General features: G+C 39.9%; 1 non-coding gene across 1 annotated transcript; it reads left to right on the forward strand.

The window, feature by feature from the left end:
- The first annotated feature begins 6,231 nt into the window (after window positions 1–6,231).
- On the forward strand, window positions 6,232–6,338 carry LOC116139057. The gene has a single exon (XR_004129380.1). It is a non-coding gene; the product is annotated as a small nucleolar RNA R71 (small nucleolar RNA).
- The last annotated feature ends 1,023 nt before the right edge of the window (window positions 6,339–7,361 follow it).

Here is a 7,361-nt window from a genome sequence, read left to right on the forward strand (position 1 = left end):
TTTGATGATGATTGCATGCATCTTTCCTAACTTTAAAGAAATTGCTAGTTTCTGCACCCATTTTGCAGTTCTGATTGGGGACTGCCATTTGAACTATGTGTGATGCTAGTGATTTTGCTTTAGGGGTAGTATTAGGTCAAAGAAAAAATAAAGTGTTGTATGTAATTCAGTATGCTAGCAAGACACTTGTTGATGCACAACTGAATTACACCACCACTGAAAAAGAATTATTGGCTGTGGTGTTTGCTTTTGACAAGTTTCTTTCTTATTTATTAGGTGCGAAGGTGATTGTTTACACAGACCATTCAGCACTCAGACATCTACTGGCGAAGCAAGAGCAAAGCCTCGGTTGATAAGATGGATTCTACTACTTCAAGAGTTTGAGTTGGAGATTCGAGACAAAGGGTCGGAAAATGTAGTAGCTGATCATTTGTCAAGATTGAGACCAATCAAGGGAAATGAGTGGAAATGCCAATTTCAGAAACATTTCCGGATGAAAAGCTTGAGATGGACGAAGCACCATGGTATGCGGACTTTGCAAATTATCTATCATCAAGGTGCTCCAAGTGGTATGACATTTCAACAGAAGAGAAAATTTTTCTCTGATTTAAAATACTATTTTTGGGAAGAGCCATTTCTGTACAGACCTGTACTGACCAAATACGAGATCGTCCCGGAGGAAGAAATGGAGAGCATTCTAAGACATTTTCATGAGAAGGAATGGGTGGTGCCATTTCGGGGGAGCTAGAGCAGCAGCGAAGGTGCTTCAATCTGGTTTTATTGGCCAACCCTCTTAAAGATTCATTCCGAGGATCCAGGAGTGTGACCAATGTCAACGATGGGGAGTATTTCAAAAAGAGATCGATGCCGTTGACAACATCCTGGTGGTTGAAATTTTTGACGTTTGGGGGATTGATTTCAGGGTCCTTTCCCAAGTTCTTATGGGAACACGTTTATATTGGTAGCTGTGGACTATGTGTCGAAATGGTTGAGGTAGTTGCATTGCCAACTAATGATGCTAGTGGTGATTAATTTTGTGAGGAGAATATTTTCTCAAGGTTTGGAGTACCACGCAATTATTAGTGATGGAGGAACGCATTTTTGCAATAGCAAATGGATGCACTGCTAAGTAAGTACGGAGTGACACATAGGTGCAACACCCTACCATCCACAAACGAGGCGACAGTGGAACTGTCGAATAGAGAACTGAGGGGATTTTAGAAAAGACAGTCAATCTCGAGGAAGGATTGGTCACGAAGTTGGACGATGCGTTATGGCTTACCGCACTGCATTCAAAACCCCAATTGGTAGCTCCGTTCAGATTGGTTATGGGAAAGCATGCCACTTGCCGGTGGAACTTGAACATAGGCAATTGGGCCGTCAAGCAGTTGAATATGTATTAAAAGCCGCGGGAGAGGAAAATCTGATTTTGAACGAGCTTGATGAGTTTCGTCTGGAAGAATATGAAAATGCCCGAAATTATAGAGAAAACAAAAAGATGCACGACAAGCACATCCGAGTCAAGGCTTTTGAAGTTGGCAGAAAGTATTGTTGTTCACTCTAGACTTAGGCTTTTCCCCAAAACTTAAGTCTGATGGTCCGACCGTTCACTATAACGAGATACATCATCCGGAGCAGTGGAAGCACAGATGAGGAAAAGGGCACTTTCACGGTTAATGGATAGAGGTTAAGCCATACGTTGAGGGGGTGATGATTGCGTTCATCCAATCCGGCTGACGTCCCAACCTAAGGATGAAAAGAGTCAAGCTTCCGACTATAAACAAGCGCTTCTTGGGAGGCACCAAAGTGTTTCTAACTTTTTGATTTTTAAATTTTTGTTGTTTGAATTTTTCTTATTTCATTAGAGTATGTATAAATTTGATGTTTTTCTGTTTCAGGTGTTTCAGGTGAAGTCTAAGCCAAAAGAGGTATGGAAATTTTCCAGACTTCGCCGCGCGAAGAGACATGAAGAATGACAGGTTCGCTACTGGAGTGTTCGCCGCGGCGAGTGATTGTTGTCGCCCGGCGAAGTAAAGGAATCAAATTGTGAAAAATTGGCTAAGGCATTTCGCCGCGACGAAGAAATTTTCTTCGCCTAGGCGAAGTTGGCCTTGAACTCTCGAGAGTTTTCGCCCCCGAAGAAATTTTCTTCGCCGCGGCGAAACCTGGGAAATTTTTAGGGTTTATGCGTGATGAACTTCGCTGCGGCAAGAGACTTTTCTATAAATATCAACTTTTCTTCCTTCATTTTTCACGCCGCCTTGCTTCTTGAGTTGAGAGCAAAATTTTTCCACCTTCAATTTTTCACTTCTATTTTGTTTTTCCAACCAAAATAATCACTCCACATCATTCCTAAACACCAAATAAACCCATTTCAACAACAATTTTCACAAATTTCACAAATTTTGGATCAAAAATTTGGGGTTTTCGTGTTTGGATGTTTCTGGGTCAATTGGTGGTGCAAACGTCTTCATATTGGTAAGATCTCGAAAACCCAAAGCTTATTTTGGAAAATTTTTAGTCTATAATCGTAGATCTAAAAAAAATTCGTGAACTTTTAACTTGAAAAATTTTGGGTTTATTGTGTGATTGTGATGCATGTTGAGAAGTTTGTAAGCCAATTGATTGTTGAAGTGTGGGTTTTTGATTATTGGGAGTGTTTGTGTTGAATTGAAATATCGGAGTTTGGGGGTTGATTGCGAAATTTTAGAAGTGGATTGTTTTTGAATTTTGATGTGGAATTTATTTTAAGGGTATATTGGCTGGAAACCAGAACCCGCCTATAAAACTGCCTGGCAGTACTTGGCAACCTCTGGTATAACAACGCCGCGTACCCTTAAAATAGAAAAATCGTAGTTTGGGGTTGAATTGAAAATTTTTGGAAGTGTGAATGTTTTTTGCAGTTTGACATGGCTATGTTTTTATAGGGCTAATTCATTGAGGTTAACAGTTTGGATTGAATTTCAGTGAATCAATGCCTCCGAAAATTAGCATACAGCAAGGGGAAGAAAGTAGACAACCGTTTGTGAACGAGGCAGCCCGTCAACGTTATGAGGAATTATCACACAAAGGATAGAGGTTTCATTCCTGAACGTGGATTGACCGCAAAACAATCTATGGAATGGAGTAGAGGTAGACAGTGAACATGTTCATGAGTGCTCCTGAAAAGCTGGCAGTAGAACCGTTGGTGAGAGGTTCTATGCCAACTTCCCCGAATCAGGATGTGCCATTTTCAGCACAAGAGATCAACAAATTCTTCACTTGCCTGAAATTTTCACTGATCATATGTGGAGTTCAAAAGAACAAGCCGTGATGATAATATTATCTTGCCGATCATTGCAAACCAGGGGTAGAATGGAAGTGTTGAGAAAACAGAAAAAGACACTCAGGGAACACAGTTGACACCAATGGCTCGGCTGTGGCAGTACTTTGTCTGTGCTAAACTAATGCCGAGGACGCATTACAGCACAGTGACTCTTGAGAAGGCGGATTGCTCTACTCTATTGCCACAAGAAAAAGTATGGATGTGGAAGCATAATTTATGAAAGTATCAGGATAGCATCCACAAAGGGACGATCAGCTACGTTTTCCGCATCTCATCACTGCCATGTGCCAAAAAGCGGGGGTCAAGGTTCAGATGATGAGCCGCGTATTCATCCGGCTCCAACTCTAGATGACGACTATTTCAGAAACATCTTGACCGAACGGCAGCTGCCTAACCAACAGCAGGCGAAGAGGCATGGATTCGGAACCTTTGGCCATGTGAGGTATAGAATCTCTCGGGTAAACTCAGGTATAGCCCTCATCCGTATGTACTCTACGGGCTACACCACTTCTCTTTCTAATACTCTTGCCCTCTCTCTATGCGGCGTACATGCGGGAATACTCTACCCGTACTCACAGGTTCCCCTCGCACAACCTACTCTTCTCTTATAAGCACTACTCTAGCTTTTACTCTATAGTGCTCATTCTCTCCTTTTCTTTACTCTTAAGTAGTCTAAACTCAAAAGTCTCTACTCTTTCTCTACTCTCTTTCTAGTGCATAGTAAAGCATAGTTAATGCACATAAATGACCATACTCTTAATGCATTTATAAAAAGTACTAGGAGATGTACAACAATTAAGGCTTTCTACCTTACTTATGACTCTCTTGAGCATTTCATCATACAACTCATGTGCATAAACAACTCTACTCTAACTCTAGCTTTTCTCTTTTCTTAACAACCAAATGGGAGAAAACTCCCTCATAAACTCTAAATTTCCTGTCAAAAGAGAAACACTTCATAAGCTTGCTCAAAACTTCCTCCAACTTCTATCAAACACAACCTCACATCAAGCAAATAAAACACTTCTCTAACTCATCATAACTACTAATCTCATTCAACAATTTAATGAAACACATATATGTATATAACTCTACTCAAAAGAGTTCTTAAATCTCAACTTAGTTGAGTTTACTTACCTTATGAGAAATAGCTTCTTTAACACTTCTCTTTTCCTTGGGAGCTTGCCTTTTCTCTACACTTAACCAACAACCACAACATGAGACTCTAAACAAAACTAATAAAACTCTCATCTAAAGCAACAATCCTTACCTTAGGATGCTTTATTAAAACCCTACTAAAAGTTACTCAAAAAGGCTCTTGGAAATCCCTGGAAGATTCAAGGAATTTGAGAGAGTTTGGAAAATAAGGAGGCGGTGCATGGGAAAATGAGAGTTCTAAAGCCTAAACCCCTTTAATATCTCTAACACTCATTCTTCCCATTTTGCCCTTGCTCTTTCATGGAAATTCCATCCATATCCTTTGATTCCTTACAAACACACCCCCATACTAACATATTCTCCATGAAATTTCCTTACATTTTACTCCACACTTTTCCTGCTAATTAGGGGTAGAATGGTCAAATTGCCCTTAGGGAAGAGAATATCTAAAACTTAACAAACATTTTGGTCAGACTGTCGCCGCAGCGAGGAAGCTTCTGTTGCCGCGGTGAAACTGTCCAGAACATTTCCCCATGGATTCAACACCTCTTTGCTGCGGCGAAGATTCTTCTTCACCCCGGCGAAGCTTGGCACACTAAACTTCTTCTATTTCAACCAATTTCAAGGCAAGTATTCAACACAACACTCAAACAAAGGTCAACCAAACAATATTACCAAGAGACCAACTCAAATAAGAGCAAAAGAAGGAACAATAACTATGTACCTCAAGTGGGGCGTTACAGGGTGTGATGTGCCAAATCTGGTGGTATCTCGGGAAATGGCAATTCCTCTTTCTTTTGTCTTTGCCTCTCTTCCTGCTTTTGTTCATCTTCCCTAGAATGGTTGGTTTCACTTCAGCAACTATCTCTTCATCTACTTTCTCATTAGAATCTTCATTTTCCTTTGATGGACTTCCTTCTTTCCGTGATTGTTCCACTTCTTCCAAAACTATCCCACTCCTCAGAGTTATTGCATTTGCTTGCTGACATGGGTTAGTCATTATGTTGCTTGGCAGGGAACCCTATGGTCTCTTATTTAGCTTTTCAGCCAATTGCCCCACCTGTACCTCCAAGTTTCGAATGGACGCCCCTTGATTTCTAAAATTCATGCTTGTCTCATTTATGAAACCTGTGATCTCTTGCATAAATTTTCCAAACATATCCTCCAGTTTTGTCACTTTCTGCTCTCCTTGTTGATTATTCATACCTGCTTGGTTGTTTGGCATTGCTCTTTGGTTCCATTGATTGTTCTACTAATTCTGTTGATTCTGATTGCCCCAAGATAGGTTCAGATGATTCCTCCAACCAGGATTATATGTGTTGGAGTACGGATTGTTCAGTTGCCTTTGATTTCCTGCCAAGTAGTTAACTTGTTATGACGATGAAGATGTTGAAGCAAACGTGTTCCCCACTTGGCATTCACTGCTCACATGACTACCTACATAAAATTCATAAATTAGTTGAGGAGTTTGAATAGAATTTACCTGCATACTTTCCAACTGCTTCTGAAGTGCTGTGAGTTGGGCTGAAATGGCCGTGTATGCATCAACTTCATGAAGACCCATATATTTCTTCGGTTGCACCCTTTCATTAGGTCTTTGATAGTTGTTACTTGCCAAAACTTCAAGGAACTCATGAGTTTCTTCCGGTGTCGTATTTTGCAGTGCTCCTCCCGATGTTGCATCCACCATAGTTTGCACATTAACCATCAATCCATTGTAAAACGTTTGGACTTGCATCCAAACTGGCAACCCATGGTGTGGACATCTCCTCAGTAATTCCTTGTATCTTTTCCAAGCCTCATACAATGATTTAGACTTTTCCTGTAGAAATGATGTGATATCATTTCTCAGTTTTACCGATTATGCTGGAGGAAAGAATTTGGTCAGGAACTTTTGTGCTAAATTATTCCATGTTGTGATCGTTCCTAATGGTAGTGCCATTAACCATCCCTTAGTTTTATCCCTCAAAAAAAAAGGGAACAATCTCAATCTGATGGCGTCATCTAACACTCCGTTTGACTTGAAAGTATCACAAATCTCTAAAAAATTGGCACTGTATAGATTTGGATCTTCCTTCAAATCTCCCTTAAACTGTACCGACTACTGAATCATCTAGATGATTGTTGGCTTTATCTCAAAGTAGTTGGCTTGTACCGCTGGTCTAGTTATGCTTGATCCACTGCCTTCAACTGTGGGAACTGAGAATTCCCTTAATGTTCTATTTTCTACCATCTCAACTACTATGACCTCTGGTTCAACTATAGCCTCTCATTCTCTTCTCTCTCTGTTAAGTCTTCTAGTGGTTCTCTCAATCTCTGGATCAACAGGAACCACTAGCTGACATCTTGCTCTTCACATAAACTACACAGAAAGAGAGAAAAAAAAATGAGATAAAAAACCAACAGAAAAGAACAACAAAAAGTAAACTAACAAACAAAGAAAAACAAAAATAAAACTCCAATCTCGCTAACACAAGAAAGACTCAATGTTAGCACAAAAATCAATCCCCGATAACGGCGCCAAAAACTTGATGCATTGTAGCTACAACATGCAATGATAGCAAGTGCACTGGTCACACAAAGTAATAAAGTGATGAGTGAGTATCATTCCCACGAGGATTGGTTGTTAAGCACTAAATTCCCTATCAGTTTTCAAGTTAGAGAAACCGAATATTGTTTGGATTTATGGGAGAATATAAGACTAAACTGAAAGCAAAATTTGCTAAATGTAAAAACAACTAAATTATGAAAGCAAGGTTTAACACAAGTGTAATATCAATTAAAACAAATGGTTAGGGTTTGACTTCATTTGGACTCTATGGATTAATTCTGTGGATTATGCTACTGTTACACTCACATGCACGGATTGTAAACCAAA

This window comes from Pistacia vera, unplaced genomic scaffold, assembly GCF_008641045.1.
Source record: "Pistacia vera cultivar Batoury unplaced genomic scaffold, PisVer_v2 Contig346, whole genome shotgun sequence".
Taxonomy (NCBI): Eukaryota; Viridiplantae; Streptophyta; class Magnoliopsida; order Sapindales; family Anacardiaceae; genus Pistacia; species Pistacia vera.